General features: G+C 42.8%; 1 protein-coding gene across 3 annotated transcripts in view; it reads right to left on the bottom strand.

The window, feature by feature from the left end:
* SORBS1 (sorbin and SH3 domain containing 1) overlaps positions 1–14,642 on the bottom strand; it is a 173,209-nt gene extending 158,567 nt beyond the window's left edge. For 2 of the 3 annotated variants that reach the window (XM_037401285.1, XM_037401286.1), the window contains exons 1-2: positions 14,594–14,638; positions 10,368–10,430 (exon numbers count right to left, since the gene is read on the bottom strand). The gene's annotated coding sequence lies outside the window, so the exon portion shown is untranslated. Of the gene's footprint in view, positions 1–10,367; positions 10,431–14,593 lie in introns of all 3 variants that reach the window. The other variant, XM_037401282.1, reaches the window with a different exon arrangement.
* Between the last annotated feature and the right edge of the window lie 1,610 nt (positions 14,643–16,252).

Genomic DNA, 16,252 nt, shown 5'->3' with positions numbered 1-16,252 from the left:
TTATTCAGGTGTTCAAAAGCTATGGGGTTTTGTTTGCTTGTTTTAAACTATTAAGCCATCAAAATAAACACATCTCTTCCCAGGACACTTATTTAGCTTTTATTCTCATAATACCCTTGTGATAATTCCACCAAATCATCAATTATGCATACACTTTGGAAATTATTTTTTTAAAAAAATAAGAAAAAATAAAGGAAACGAGACATGCTTTTCTTACATAGAAACAAACAGAGGTAGAAAACAGAGGGACCTTTGGGCCTTTTTTATATATAACAGGGAAAAAAACCCAAAACAATAGATCACAAGTGTATTTTTTATCTTTTATAGATTAATTCATGAAAGCTCGCAAAAGTCCCCAGAAGGACATCAAACTTCATTTATTTAGTTCATCCACTAAATATGGGAAGGTTATAGAAATTAACGACCCTCTGCTTAAGGACAACTATCTAGCAGGCAGTTAGCTGGTCTGCAATCATATCATAAACATAATCTTTAGATTTAAAATTACATTTTCTTATGAAATCCTGATTTCATAATTATGGGAGGGAAATTATGATAGGATTTGCATAACAAACTAAATTTCTTTGGATTAAAAGCATTTTAAAACCTAGAAAAGTTTTTTTAGATTAAAGAAGGAAAACAGTTGCTGGGTGAGAGCCCGGCTGACAGGCATGTATGCTGAATCCCCGTTCCTGTGGCTAACTGTACTTGTTTTCTGTTTCCCTGGGCTCCTTCCTGGTTGCGGTTCCAGCTTTCCTCATTTGGCCATCCAAAAGTTAACCAAGCTGTGCAGATGCCTTCCACAACAAATGGAGCTGGGATAACTCATTGTTTGGAGTAACCAGAGAAGGCTATAGCAAAATAAGAAGAAACCCATGTACTTTATCATTCTGCTGTTCCTTCTCCATGGCCTGTTTTTGAGATTGTCCTCATTTTGGTTGGGGCTGCACAGACACCAGGGTCTCCTGGTTCACACCTGGGCACGAGAGCCCAACTCCCAGCAGGCAGACTGCCCACCTTACTTTAACAGTCGTGGTGAACTTTGCTGTACAGCCCTCCTCTCAATATAAGCCCCCATCTGTGATACATGCTATGCCAGCATGTGCCACAACAATAACCAAAAAATAGTTAATTCTGCTATTGATTGATTCTGAGTTGGTCTTAAAAAAAAAAAAAAATAAAAGCCAGATGCAAACTGATAGTCCCTTTAGTTCACAGGCTGGTCATCCTTGACAATGCTAATAAAAATGGAGTAAACTTACATGGCTACTTTAGAAGGGCTTGAGCATGTAATTCACACCCAAGGATGTGAATGCTGTGGCATACTGAGTGAACTCGGCATCACCCAGCCTGAAATTCAGGGAACAGGGGCTCTTCCATGGGAACCACTAGGGACCTTGGGAAGATCTATGACATTGTTAACTTCATGTGATATATCAGGTGACTGTCTGGGGTATAAAATAACTTGGGGAAAGTGAGTCTTATTTTAGTTCTTTTAATGTCCAGGCTATCCAGTGAGTTAATTTATGTGTGATTACCGAATTATGAGTGTTTAGTAGCTGCTCCTCTGTTACACTGTGTATCTGTCTCTGAGTCCCCCTATGCGATCATTGTTCTGGGAGCATAAACAACAGTCTTCCGCCCTTGACCACACTGGGACACTTTTTTCACGTGTTCTCTGTTGCATACTAAAGAAGAAAAGCTTCTCTCTCAGACACAGATCTGGTGACAGGTCAGGCTCCAAATACTTCAGCTATATTCTGGGTTCAGGTCTCGGCATCAGGCACCAGCACTATACCCAGCTGGGGTTACAATGCAGCTCTTCAAATCAGTGGGTATTACAGCACGTAGCACACAACCAGAATGGCTTAATGGAAAGAGAAGCCCTCAGCGGGAAATTACAGCTTTCACAGAACATATGGTCCACAAGCACTCAGTGGCTATAAAAGTGTTTATCTCAACATTTCATAGAGGGGAAAGCAAAACAGAATTGAAAGGTAACATACACTGCTTCTGAAAATCTTGTGACTAGCAGGCTTGTACAAAACACTGACCAAACAAAAGAAAATGTAGAAAGCTCTTGTATTTAGAGTGGAAGATTATGGTAATGAAGATGATTAAGACAACTCCAGCAATGACCACACACACACACACACCCCGCAAAGACAGCGTCTCACTCGTCTATTGTACTTTCCGCTCATAATGACTCAGAGTCACTCCCATAAGCCACATGCAGTGAAAGTTCCTGTACTCACTACAGGGAACATAGACACTTCTGGGGTAGGTTACAACAGATGCTTGGAACTGTGCCTCTATATCCAAAATGAGGGGATATTGCCAGAGTTAATGTCTCTGTACACTTGCACAGTGCCAGACAGAGACGGTCAGACCCCTTGCTCACATTACGAGCCCGCTAACTACTTGCCATGGATGGTACCACAATCAGCACACACCTAGCAGGACTGCCTTGCACTGAACCATCAGCATTGCTTCCTGCATCATTTATGCTTTCATGTAATTTTTGCATGGTTTAACCTCAGCTGGCAACTAAATACCATGCAGCTGCACCCTCCCTCCCCTCAACTCCAGCGGGATGGGGAGGAGAATCAGGAAAAAGGTAAAACTTGTGGGTTGAGATAAGAATAATTTAATAATTGAAATAAAATAAAATACAATAACAACTGTAATGAAAAGGAGAGAGAGGGAGAGGAATAAAACCCGAAAGGAAATACCCAACAACTGATGCACAATACAATTGCTCACTACCTGCCGATGGACGCCCAGCCAGTCCCTGAGCTGCAGCCCCTGGCCAACACCCCCGGTTTATATACCGAGCACCATGTTCTATAGTATTGAATGCCCCCCTTGGCTAGTTTGGGTCAGCTGTGCCCCCTCCCAATTTCTTGTGCCCCTCCAGCCTTCTCCCTGGTAGGGCCTGAGAAACTGAGAAGTCCTTGACTTAGTATAAAAATTACTTAGCAAAAACCAAAAACATCAGTGTATTATCAACCTTATTCTCATACTAAATCCAAAACATAGCATTGTACCACCTACTAAGAAGAGAATTAACTCTATCCCAGCTGAAACCAGGACAAAATTTGAATGTTAGATGTGGGCAGAACATCCCTCTCCTGCCCCAAAAGCACCTTGAGTGCTAGCACAAATAAACCAAGGCTCTTAACTGTATAGAAGAAGGCAACCCTGAATGGCCGGCAAAAATCCTCTGGCCACATCATAGATGGGAGAGTGGAAGCATAAAAACAAGTTGTGTAATTTACCCATCACCCTACTCTATATCAGTAACAGAGCTGGAAATAGAAACCTCCCCTATTAGACACCACATCAAGAGGCATGACAGGTGCTTTGCAGAGCCCTGTTCCAAAGCACGTGTCAACTAGAACGTGGGCATCACGTCACCGGGAGGCAAGGACGGCTGCAGAGACAGGCTCTGTTAAGCTTGCTGGTGAATACTCTCCCCTGCATCTACCCTGTATGCAGTCACCAGCTTGCAGATGAATTTTTATTGTTCAGTCTGCAGCTACATAGTGACAAGAGGAGGTAATGTAACAGTGACTCACTTCTAATAGAGCCTTCATAAAGAAAGGCAGTGACCCCTAGGCTCCTTTATTCAAGCAAAATGATCTTCAGTTCAGTGGGAGCCTTCTGAAATACAAAATTAATTGCATTCTTAGACTTGTCCTTAGTTTACTAAGTCATTAGAAACAGAATTAATTAATTAATTCTGAACTAATACGAGGACGGACCATGGTTTGACAAGATGCCAAGTAAAGCAGACTTTTCACAGGGTTAAGCTTTGGCTGAGAAGCAACTGTCAACCAGAGGCATCGAGGAGCCACCTAAGGAGGTCTGTGACATCCAGCAGCTCAAGCAGGGAGGATTTCTTGTCGCTTATTGCTACAAGGTGAACAGAGGCTCTGGGGTGTCCTTGTGCTTGGGACTCACGAAGGACTTCTGTTGCCAGGTCACCTAATTCTTGTCTTAGCTGATGTGCCAGAGAAGCAGCGTGGTATTTTTGAAGGACATGAGTCTATATAAAATTATTGTAGTTGAATTTTTAAGGGTTTTTTTTATTATTTTTAATTCAACAGCCAGATTTCATTTGAAAAAACTTCATTGAATTGAGTTATATGAGTACATAAACCTGGATGAGATCCAATTGCTGAGCAGTGAGCCATTACCCACTAAGAGTAATTTTGCTTTAGCGCATGTAGCAGGGAACATACCAGAGCACATGGGTCCTAATTAAAGCCTATAATTGGCCTGAAATTCCTACAAACCTTCCATTTTCATCACAAAGGTGGGAGACACGGTGACCTAGTACTGCAACAGTACTGCAAAATATTAGTACAGGGATAAAACCTATGATAGACAGGCATGAAATAATTTATCATAAAATTCTAGTCTTCCTGTAAAAGAAAAGAAACTATCTGTGTTGAAACATCCATCATATCTCTTGGCTGAGGGCTTAGAAGCTTTTAGAATAGAACAAGGGCATATCATGAATTCGTCACAGGATTTCACAGGGCTGAACTACAAGCCTTTATGAATACGAGGCTATGTAAATTAGATTATATTGGTCTTTTAAATAAAAAAATCACAACACAGTGCTTTACCTAAGAAGGCAGCAGGACAATGTTCAAAAAAAAGAGGAAAAATGTCACATTTAATAAAAAAAGAAAACCCCAGTTCTAGTGACAACCAAAATGTAAATTAGAATGTTCATGTAGACATGTTAAGATGGGGGAGGTTTCCAGCAGCTGTGCTTTGGGAGGGAGAGGTGGAGATGTCCGCTTTGTCTGCTCCTAGTGGACTGTGAGCTAGTAGTATCTTTCGCCCTCTCCAGAGCTTCTCTATCTACTCTCCTTGAGGAATCTATACAGGAAACACTCAACTGCTTGTGACGGCACCTGCCCTGCAGGCTGGCCTTTGGAAGTTGCCAGCATCCTCCCTTCACAGCAGGGAATCTCTGCTGGGAGAACCACAGGGCAAACAGAGTGGTGTTCAACAATTTTCTGGCATCGGCTGTGAACCACGTGAGCTGTGGTACGGCAGGAAGGGGCTAGTCCATCCACTGAGCCTAAAGTGTTGCTCAAAAGTAACAACCAACTACAATGCCACTGCAGTATTTCCACATTCTCTATCTCTCTCTCTATATATATATATATTATTCTAGGCCAACTTATTTAAATTTAAAAACCAAAAGGGAGAGATTATTTAATATCCTGTCCTGACAACTCAGCCCAAAACCTTTCTGGATGAATCTAGTTCACTGAAGCCAATGAGATTGTTTCCACCAACTCCAGTAAGTTTGGATCAGACCTTGGGTTTCTTGTGCTGGCAAGGGCTGGAACACAGCTAACAGTTACAGTCTGATGAAGCATGAGCCACAAAATAACCACAGCTCACACTGTGTCTGAGCTCTGCTGAGCACAGTATCAGCAGCAGAACATTTATTTGGATCAACATCATGATCACATTCCTGACGCTGTGGTTTTCAGTGGGCACAAATACACACATCTGAGTGCACTCATAGCTTGCTTGTTCTAGTAAAAAACAAAGCAAGACAGCAAGAAAGAACAAAAGTGAAGGCTGTGAGATGGCAAAGGGTTGTTGTCCTGTCTTTGATAGCAGATGATTCTCCAGAGGCCATCTCCCAACCTTATGAATGCACACATTAGGACATTAATATTATAACCCCCACTCCAAGGGAGGGGATGGAGGAGACAAGGGGAGATGTTGAGGTGCTTCTACTCCAGGCCAGCAATCTGATTGCAAAACAAGAGACTTGGGTTCTTTATAATCAAAATTCCACCCAAAGAGAAGCAGCCATACAAAATACATAGACTGAGGAAAAAGACTTACTGGCAGGAGTGCCATGAGTTAAAGCCAGCTGCAGGGAGAAGGAACACCTCTGCCTCATTTATTTTCTGCACTGAACAGAATGATTTTATGCGGAACGTCTGACTGCTAAGTCTATCCCACTTTCCATCCTTCAGAGCTAAATAATAGGATTCCCTTCTGTGCCTCCATAGCTTCTAACCCAAGAATCTCCAGCTAATTTACTTGCCTGATAAACCCTTTCTCTCAGAGTTCTTACTGTTCGGTTTTAGCACCAAGATACAGACTAGCGTTTTTATAGATCACAACCATCATGTAAAAATACATGCATCATGTTTCTCAGCTAACCAAAAATAAAAAATGAGCAACATGATTTAAGTCTAATAATCACTCATTCAGTACCATAGGCACAAGCATTGGCCATCACCAGCCATCTGCCCCATTGATGCCTATTGTGCCATCGGGCACAGTGACCCAGGAATTGTAATAGGAAAAAGTCCCTGGGGGCTTTGTTTTATTTTCATAAGTATAAATAATTTTTAAGAAAACAAGCACAGCCTTGTGATTAAAATATTGATACTGTTTTTAGAACAGGGTTCCAGAGACCACCTAGCAAACTGAAGCAATAAATGCCATATAATTTAAAGAACACTTTTATTAAAAACTTACTGTTAATAAGTATACCCGGGCCTGAAGATCTGTTCTATCATGAATATCAGTCTTACAATCAGTAAGATAGCCATCTCTCTGTGAAGGTGTTGTTAAGTTTCTTCTCAAGTACTTTCAGGCATTTTTTTCTATGGATAATATATCTCTTGATTGAATGAGCAGTGTATTATTTATGAAAGTCTTCATAGAGGAAGTCTCACAAAACTATATGGACTGCTATGAAAGAGAGGTTAAAAAATCTGTGGGTTTTCTAGTGCTTGCTTTGTCTCACACCTGTCTGAGGCAGGAGAGGAGTCACTACCAAATATGTAAACTGTACAACAATGCCAGATCACAGAACAAAGCTGAGCTACAAAGCCAAAGAAAGGAAAAAGTGGCAGCCCACCAGTACCCCATCTCACTCCTCACCAAGAGTCCCTATCAACAGCACTACCTGCCACTGCCTCTCCGTTCTCCTCCCAATCTTTCCACTTACTTAGCCCAGCAGTGTGCTGGGCCAATGCTGTCTCTGGCGTATTTGCACAAGGTCTGTTGTTATGAAGACTTTGATCTTAGTTGGTGCCAGTAGTTCGAATCCAAGCAATAAAAAAGAACCTGCTGCAAGAAAAGGTCAAGCACAATAATACATTGTTTATATTATAGCACTGCCATATGTGTAACTAAGCACCACTTTTAGGAGAACCACAACACAATTTGTTCTTTGAAACATCTGGATGTTAGAAGAGCAAGCAAAGACCATACAAGTATTTTGTTGATGTGCTCAAGATGCTAAATTCATATCCAGGTGTCTTCAGTGTCTGAGGAAACATGATTTCTAGGTTTGGGGTCTCTGATTCTATGATTTTTTGTACATTTGTATAGTTGGCTGTAAAGACTCCTAACTCACAGATGTGCTGAGAAATGGTGCCTAATATCATGGCTACGTAGGGCACCAACCATGTATTCTACGTGAATGTGTGCCTACCCTAGTCTTATAGAAGCATGCTACCCTTGCTTGGCACATCTCACCTAGAAAACAAACCTTGTGCCACATGGATTTGCCTTTATTCTACAATCATACACCATCTTGCATAAGGGGAGCACAAATGTGCTGGACATATAAATGTACAACAAATCTAAAAAAAAACCCAAATTATTTGGTTACTTACCCAACAAAACACCCTCAGAGAGGTACTGTAGAGAAAGTGAGAAGAAATTGAAGCAAGAATAGAGTGAGGAGACAAATACTTACACAATCTTTGGGGGATTTTAATCTTTTATAGAAAGCCATAGAAGTTCTTAGCGTATACTGTGATTAGTTTCCCTCTGGATTTGTAAACTCTTATTAGAAGAAAAGTATCAATAGGTAAGATAAAAAGATAAAAAATATAAAGGTGTAAAATATTTAGAGGGTTCTTTTAATAATTAATGAGCCAAAGAGCTTTCAGTCTAGCTGTACTGACAGCACAGCCAGACCTTTCAAGAGAACAAAACTAAGTATCTAGTCACCAAACTGTGTTAATCAAAATGCTATTTCTAGCCCTTCAAATGTCACACTGTATCAGGAGAAACTATAATACTTACTCATTTTTTCATGAAGCTGGGGCACGTATGGCTTTTAACTGTCACCCAACATGTTTGTGTATGTGATATATTCTTTCCCAATTTTGCAGACCTGTAGCCAACAGGTTTCTGAGAAGATTTCTTCTCAAGACACATTATACTGGTATGGGGTGCTAAGCAGTAATCCATTGCAATTGTCCTTGTGACAGAACACTTTACTAGTAACTCTAAGATGATACACAGAATACTATGTGCAGTATCTCTCACACTACGAGATGGAGGGGACTCCATTGTAATTAACACAGAGCTTCTCTAAAGCTTCTAGAGATGAAAGCTGTATCCTCGCAGTTGTCCAGAGCAGCAAATCCACTTACTTCCTGGAAGGAACCTCAGGATAGGCATTTCGTGACCCTACTGATACTCCCAGAGAAAAGCCGAGACACAGCCAGCATAGTGAGGAGATGTGACATGGTACAGTCTCTAGTCATGCCATCTACCCTTGCAGTGATGATTTTGCGTGGTCAAGATGAGGTGGGAATCTTTTGAAAATACCCCGCAGTCTCACATTACCCGATACAAGGACTTGTAGCGGTTTTAGGCAGGCTGGACTCGCTCGGTTCAGACTCTTTGCTAGGGACAGTATGGTGTCAGACCCCAGCTGCCAGTGCGTCACCCAGCACCTAGGACCAGGATCATCCTCCAGGGCACAATGTAGACACCAACAGATCACATTAACCTTCCTGGCTTTTTCCCCCCCTACCAAGCACTGGCTGGGCTGCCTCCCACCACAACCACACAAATCTCAACACAGAATTAAGCAGAAGACTGCCAACCACACTTCGGTATCACCGAGTGTTTGTGGAGCTCAGCCTGCGTGACTGGCTAAGCTCTCAGAGCAGCTTACGTTTTGTGACTGGCTTATCCCAAGAACACAAGAATGGCTTTCCATGAGGATCAGAGGTACATAAATTTCACCTAAGTTTTCAGAAAAATAAACATTTGTAAAACTAACACTTTATTCCATAAAACTCTACAAAATTAGCCAACAAAAGGAGTTAAGAGTACCACCACTGCAAAGATATGTCTTATTTGAACAACCACTTGCAAATAGTTTTCCATGGTATTTAGAGAGCTCAGAGACAGCGCACCACAACAAAGAACATGGTGGGTAGGAAACAGACCTAGTACAATCTAGTACTCTCTCTTGCTTAAATAACACCAATGGTAAAGGATAAATACCCATAAACTCACCTAGACTGGGACAGTTTTGTAACTATACCTTCATCTACCATAAATGCTGTATAAACACTCTGATGACTTGATCTGAATATTTTTGAGATAATGACAGCTGTAATTCTACATTATATCAAATAAGATTCTGTTCCAATGCAGGGCTCATTGCTTTTTCTTAGCTCTTCAAAACTGTGGGCTTGAGCTAAGCGAGGGATAGCCCTACCTTACACGTCATTACTGCTATTGACATAGCTGGGAAAAATTCTCAGTGCAGTGTCCCTAAACCTGGCCTTCCTCTCTTAGGGCCTCACACAACGAAGTGGCCTTGCCCGACCCAGAAGAGCCATGCCTATGCTTATGGAAGGCATTTGACTGTGAGGACCATTAGGCTTGGCCTTCCTGCACGGGCACCACTGGTGTCTCCTTTAGCAGCAAGGCTGCAGGCGCTGGAAAGTGGGCTGAAACTCAAAACTCATAATAACTGAACAACCACTGCTTTTGACCTTTAAAAGTTAGGATCAATACAGACACAGAAACAAACTAAAATGGACTCATATTCTATTATCAGCCTCCTTTCCACACAGTCATCTTCATCCTAATTATGTCCATTCTGCTCTAGGAAAAATGTAACTTCTGCTCCTTATGTGAACGAGTGTTGCAGTGTTTATTCAAAACCAGAACAGCCTTCTGGTCTTGGAGCGTATTTCATTCATATTATGTAAATAACTGATTCTTTGAAAGACCAGAATAGCTATAAATCAAACCGGTAGGCAAACTACATTTTCATGCATGCTGCTGTTTCCTGTTTTCCCATTTTGATGGAGGCATTGAAAAACCCCAGCCGTTACAGTACTGAACAATCTTCTCTTGGTTCTCAGGATAAGAGGAAGTGGAATTATTTCGGAAGTCTTCCTAACAAAGAATGATTTTAGCAACAGTTTGCTTTCTAAGATAAGGCCACTCACTTCAAAGTTTTTATTGTTTATGAAGAGGGCAAACATCAATAAACTGTTACAAGATTGGCTATGAATATAAAAGACAATTTCTTGTAGAAATTGCTTTACCTCTCCACATCTCGTTTCCTTCAGCTGTAAAGTGATGGCAGAGCTGCCTGCCCATGCTGGCATCTGTAGATAAGAAACAGATTTAGTGCTACACTCTAATTCTGCTGCTAGAGAAACTTCACACAGGATATGGAACAAACTTGCCTAAAAAATTAGTGCAGATCATCTCCTCTTAATGAGAATGGGTAGGAAACGCAAACACACAGCTTTACATCGTACATGCTAGAGAGGTATAAAAGTAAAGGAAGAGAGAGAGAATAAAATACTGACTGACATACAGGCATTCACACGCCCAAATTCAGATATGAAGTGTCTGATCTGAGAAGGACATCACAAACCAGTTTTTCTACCTAATTACCCTCATCCAATACTATTTTGTTTTTTTCTAAACACATTCCAACAAACAGCCTCTATGATGCAGGAATCCAATATTACTTAATCATGCTTCATGGTATCTTACTGAGACCATGAGAAGGCACACATAAAGGTACTATTCCTTCTAGTATTTAAATAGCGTTTCTCTCTGGGTCTGTTTTAGCAACACTCAGCAACCACACACAACAAGGAGAAGGAAGCATAACTATCTAGTTAGCAGAGTTATTACAGAGCGGCCAACCATCACTATCCAAGCTGCAGTTTGGCATGCATCAATTTTCATGCAAAAAGAACTGTGGAGTGCGGAAGAACCCAAGCAGGCATGACATTAGTATGGCACCTTCTTTGAAAGACACCTTCAGTAGCACATTTGCCTTTACTGCCATGCTTGGATAAGCACTGTCTTAGCTGAGTGTGAAGATACAACATCAAAACTTCCCAAACCCTCTCCTCTAACTGATCCAAATACCAATTCAGTCTAAAACCTGCCTATAGTGTGGCACGTAGAAGGATCACAGTATAATCTGCACAGGAACAGAGGCTGAATTCATACTGAAGTCGAAGGTCAGGTTCATAAATCCCTATTTAGATATACAGATTAAGTGCCAATCACTCAAGGGAAAAATAAAGGGAAGCATGTGGGTACCCAGAATTGTTGAAAACTCAGGCTTTTGTTAGGCTCCTATTTCAAAAATCTTGAGCAGCAAGCAAAAGCCCTAACATACTCTTTTACACAATAAGAGCAAAGAATAAAACAACCTACCCATGACTGAGAACTTCAAAGGCCTGAACTAAAAACAATTTTCAAAGAACACTGAACATTATCCATGCTGCCAGTGCATTTCCCAATGCTGAATAAAACCAGAGCAAAGATCTTACACACACACACACACACACACACACACAAAGCTTCTCTGCTGAAAACTTCTTGTCCAGTTTTAAAGGCGCAAGCAGTTTCCATAACCCTATAGGTAGCCTCTGCTCTGATATAATTTATGCTAGGCAATGAAAGTGCTGACCCTGGCTTAACACTTGCACACAAACAACACACAGTGTACAACCTAATTCCATAAAGCTCATTCACATATATAGCTCCACAGAAGTTAATGGGATTATGGAAGGGATTGAAGACTTCAGGATGAGACTAACAGAACCTCTCTGGCTCACTGCAAAGGGCTGGGCAAGCAGCTAAAACACGATGGTTGTTCATCCATCTTGGCAGATACATGCTGCAGTCTTTGCTCAAAACAAAACAAACAAAAACATGAACAGCACTGCTTTGGTATCCCCATCTGCCCTCTCTTATAACAGACCAAAGAGGCATATAGTGAGGTTAAGGACCAGAAAATTGAAGAAACACCAAAGAAGCATAGAGGAACAGATAATTAACAGTGTAGCTCTCTGATGCAGGATACCATTGAGATAAAGCATTCTATAGTAGTTTCATCAATTAATTAGCACATTGTATACAGTAACACATCAGAATAAATAAACCCTGTGACAAACATCTGCTGCCATCTCCTACTAGTGACCCGAGTGTCTGCAAACACATCAATTGCACCCAAGTACACAGGCACAGAGCACATTGTTAAAAATAGGACATGTAATTTGCACGAAGGTTTAACATTCCTGTTTTTTCCCCAGATTCAACCTTTAAAAAAACAGTAAACTTGTAATTCAACATTTGCAGAGTGGTTAGAAGTTTCTCTGAACTCTCCTTTTCCCCCCCCGACTCCAAATACTTTCCCTCCCCTACAAACAGAAAACACAAGAAGAGACCTGTTCATCACATGACCTTCCTTTGGAGGAATCCTTACATTTGTACTTTCTGAATCACTGATGTATTGAAGAAAAAGGAAGCTGCAAATAATATTCACGTGGAGCACATAATTCTTACCTTCCTGACTTTTAGGTTAGCCTTCTGGGCATGGAAAATTTATTAGGCACTGTTTCTTTCTTCCTGTAGACACCTTAGGCATGAGTGTGTACGTGTATGTTTCTGTTTACATTTACAAAAAATCTGATGTATTCCAAAAAAGACAAACTTGCTGTGTTTTGACTGCCTAAATATCACTACTTGTATCTTCTTTATGGTATTATCAAACAATATTGGCTTTGTGGAACAGGATTATCTTTAAAAATAATCACTCCTGTTTAAAGATAAGTATACTTACTGAACAAGAAGAGGGGAGCATAAAAGAAGTAAGAGTCATTAGGGATACTAATGTGGCAGACGTTTTCTGTATGTGTATACGTGCAGCAGAACCAACATGGTCCAGCCTTTAGAAGTCATGAGACGCTAACTCTGCTAGTAACCTTGAGCAAGCTAAACCTCCTCTTGCCTTCCCATACATTCTATGTAGACGAGCTGCCTGGGACAGATGCTGTTTCTTTTTCTGACATGGTAGCAACAAATGTAAAGAAAAGCAATGTTTTAGTAGCATAATTCATAAAAATGAAATACTAATATACCAAATATTGCCCCAGAACAACAGCAGTTAACAGCAGTGCCAGGCAGAATAAAGAAGCAGCAACTACAAGTAAGCAATGGATAGACGAGTGAAAAGCACATTCTGCTAAGAACAAATCCCATTACCAATCATCTGGGCTCTGCTCTGATCCCCTTGATTTGGGGGCTACGACAAACACCCGCATGTGGAGGTACAGCAGCCATGGCACTGACACCAGCACAGGGCACTTACTGGTTAAAAATCAAACATGGGCAACAGCAGGAGCACAGGCAGTTTTGCTGAAATGAGATCTGCACAGCAGGGCAGGCATGGCTTTTCTTCATTACCCTAATAGCCTAATAAATAAATAAGGGATAGTTGTGTCCATGGTAATCACGCTGGTGATTTTTTTTTTTCCTTCCTTTCCAAGACACCTTAGAAAAGAGGTAGCCATACCAAAGCTGCAGAATCTGATCTGTAAATAAAAAACTGAGACCTAAATGAAGCCCTTTCTGTGATAAGATTTAATTAAAACTACTGTGAATTCTCAGGCATACAAACCATCTACCATTCATTAGACGCTGGTGATACCTGAAGCTGCTGCCAGTTAATTTTCACTCTTGAATTTCTTATGAACAGATTGCAAAAGGTATTTACACCTCTGCATAGAAGCACATAAAACACACATCTTTTGGAAACGACCGAGACTAACCAGTAGCCTCTCCTCTACTTAAAGACACAAGGCTTTCATACCCGGCCATTCCCGGCTTCTGTTTTACCCAACTACAGCAAGTGTGGGCTTCCTAAACTACAGTATTCTCAGCATGTCACATGCAGGGCAGCATCCATGCGCCGCTGACTTGGTAATTGCATTATCTGCAGCCGCTGATGAATGAACAACCGTAATGCATACATCCTGGGTTTAGCTCTCTCGGGACAAGTACATACAGTCTCCCCCCCACCAGATTCACTCAGTGTGCTGAGTCTGAAGGCACACAGAAAATGCCCGTGTGCGTTCGCTCTCCTTTTAAAACCAATGTTGTATTCTGCTCCTCCTTCCCGCTGACAGAAACGTAACATTTCTGTTCAGGCGCACAAGAAACTCATTCCCAAACCTACTCCTCCGCATCTGCAAGGTATTTTACCTGCAAGCAACGAGGCTTAAATAAAGGCTTGCGAAAATCGTGTTGTGACACCAAGCCCACCCCTAGATATTGGGGGGGAACAGAGAGAGGCGCTAACATCCCACAGCATAATGGCCCTTTAAAGAACACCTAGTCCTTATGGGTATAAATAATCGCAAGAATAAAATGGAGCCAAAGCGATTTTCATCGCAGGGGGGGAATGACCAGCTGCCACAGCTGGGAAGGCACGGAAAGTTCAACGCGCAGACGAGCTTACCTTGGAGGGGCAGCAGCAGGCTCTGTGCCTGCCGCGCCGCGCCGAGCCGAGCCGAGCCGTGCCTGCCGAGCCGTACCGAGCCGAGCCGCCGCGGCTCCCCGGCAGGCGCCGCCCCCCGCCCGCCCGCCCGCCCGGCGGCCCCGGCAGCCACCCGCTCGGCGCCGGCACGGAGCGAGCCCGGTGCCGGCAGCGGAAGCAGAAGGCGCTGCCCCGCCGGGGGCGGCGGGCAGCCCGGCGAGCCGCAGCCCCTCGCCCGACCTGTTGCGCGGGTCGGTGGCTGCCGGCCGTGGCCGGGGTGCTGGCACTTGGCGGGGGTGACACGAGGGTGTGGGACTGGGGAAGCCGTGCATCGGTGCGGCCAGGACCGGGGCTCGGCAAGCGGTACGTGCAGGGGGGGTGTCGGTGCAGCCGTCCTTGTACTGGCTGCGTGTAATAGAAATCACAGAAAAATAAGGAGGAAGGGATGGAGGCGCGGGGAAGGGGTGACCGGTACATCACTGACTGCTTCATCTGGGAAAAAAGATCAAACGGAGGGGAAATCCCTAACAAATCCCTCTCTCGCTCACCCTGCATTGCATGGGGTCAGTACCACCGTTCTGGTTTCGTGAATGCTTGAGGGCACTACTCCTGGGTCGGCTTAGGTGCTCTGCAAAGGCAAGGGTGAGCCAGTCCGTGCGCCAGAGCATATACACAAAACGCGCAAAGGCACCAACCCACCGAAGGCCTGATTGCGCCGCCTTTGTGTGAGGAGGAAACGCAGTGGACGTAGAGGGGATTTCATCCTTGTCAGCCTGTCGGGGCATACCGTGTCCTTTTTTTGCCGTAGCAGTTACAGGTCTACTTGCTTTCTTTTTCACCTTCAAAGTTCTCATCTTTACTACACTGGCCGCCACAGGAATCTAATTTATTTGTCTTTACTCAAATGCTACCCACGAATCAAAAACATCACCAAATGATTCAAACCAATTGCCAAAAGAAATTACTTAGATCTCAATCTGTAAACAAGTCTGAGAAAAGATCAGACCTATCTTGGCTCCAGCTGCCAGAAGACACAAAGGAAGTTTAGCACCAAACTTTGCTCCCTCTAAAAGCACACTAACCTCTCAGAGGCCGTGGAACAACCTCCTTCGCTCCCGAGAGATGCGTGCGTACAAAGGCAGGCTAGCTGCCGTCCAGATGGGGCCCGGAAGTTTGCGGCACTGATCCTGAGCAGCCCTCCGCTCCTTACAGTCCTCAGGAGAGAGGAACGTGACTGTCATCGCCGAGCAAAATGGACAGCCATGAAATCTCAAATCTGAAATCCAGCCTGGGCAGAAAATAAATGTCTGTTTTCCTCTCATCTGACAGAGAGAAGGGTGATAAAATTTGTGGCATCCTGCCAAAACCATTGAACCCACTTATGCACAAAAACTCATATTACCCAGGTTGAATAGCATCAAGGAGGAAAAAAAACCCCTAGGTTTGACATTTGATTCACCAATATCCCCATCCCTCAAAACAAAAAAAAAAGACTCCATGCTTCATAAGAATAATGGTCTGAGAGAATAACTGAGAGCAAGGCCTGGGGTTGACCTAAGAGCTGAAATGCTCATTTTCAATTTAGAGGCTCACTGAAGTGCAAAATATGTGCAAATATGTATATACAGCTCCATGCAAAAG

Source organism: Falco rusticolus, chromosome 9, assembly GCF_015220075.1.
Source record: "Falco rusticolus isolate bFalRus1 chromosome 9, bFalRus1.pri, whole genome shotgun sequence".
Taxonomy (NCBI): Eukaryota; Metazoa; Chordata; class Aves; order Falconiformes; family Falconidae; genus Falco; species Falco rusticolus.
The sequence above is the reverse complement of the archived record's forward strand: the minus strand, read 5'-3'. Positions and strand labels throughout refer to the sequence as shown.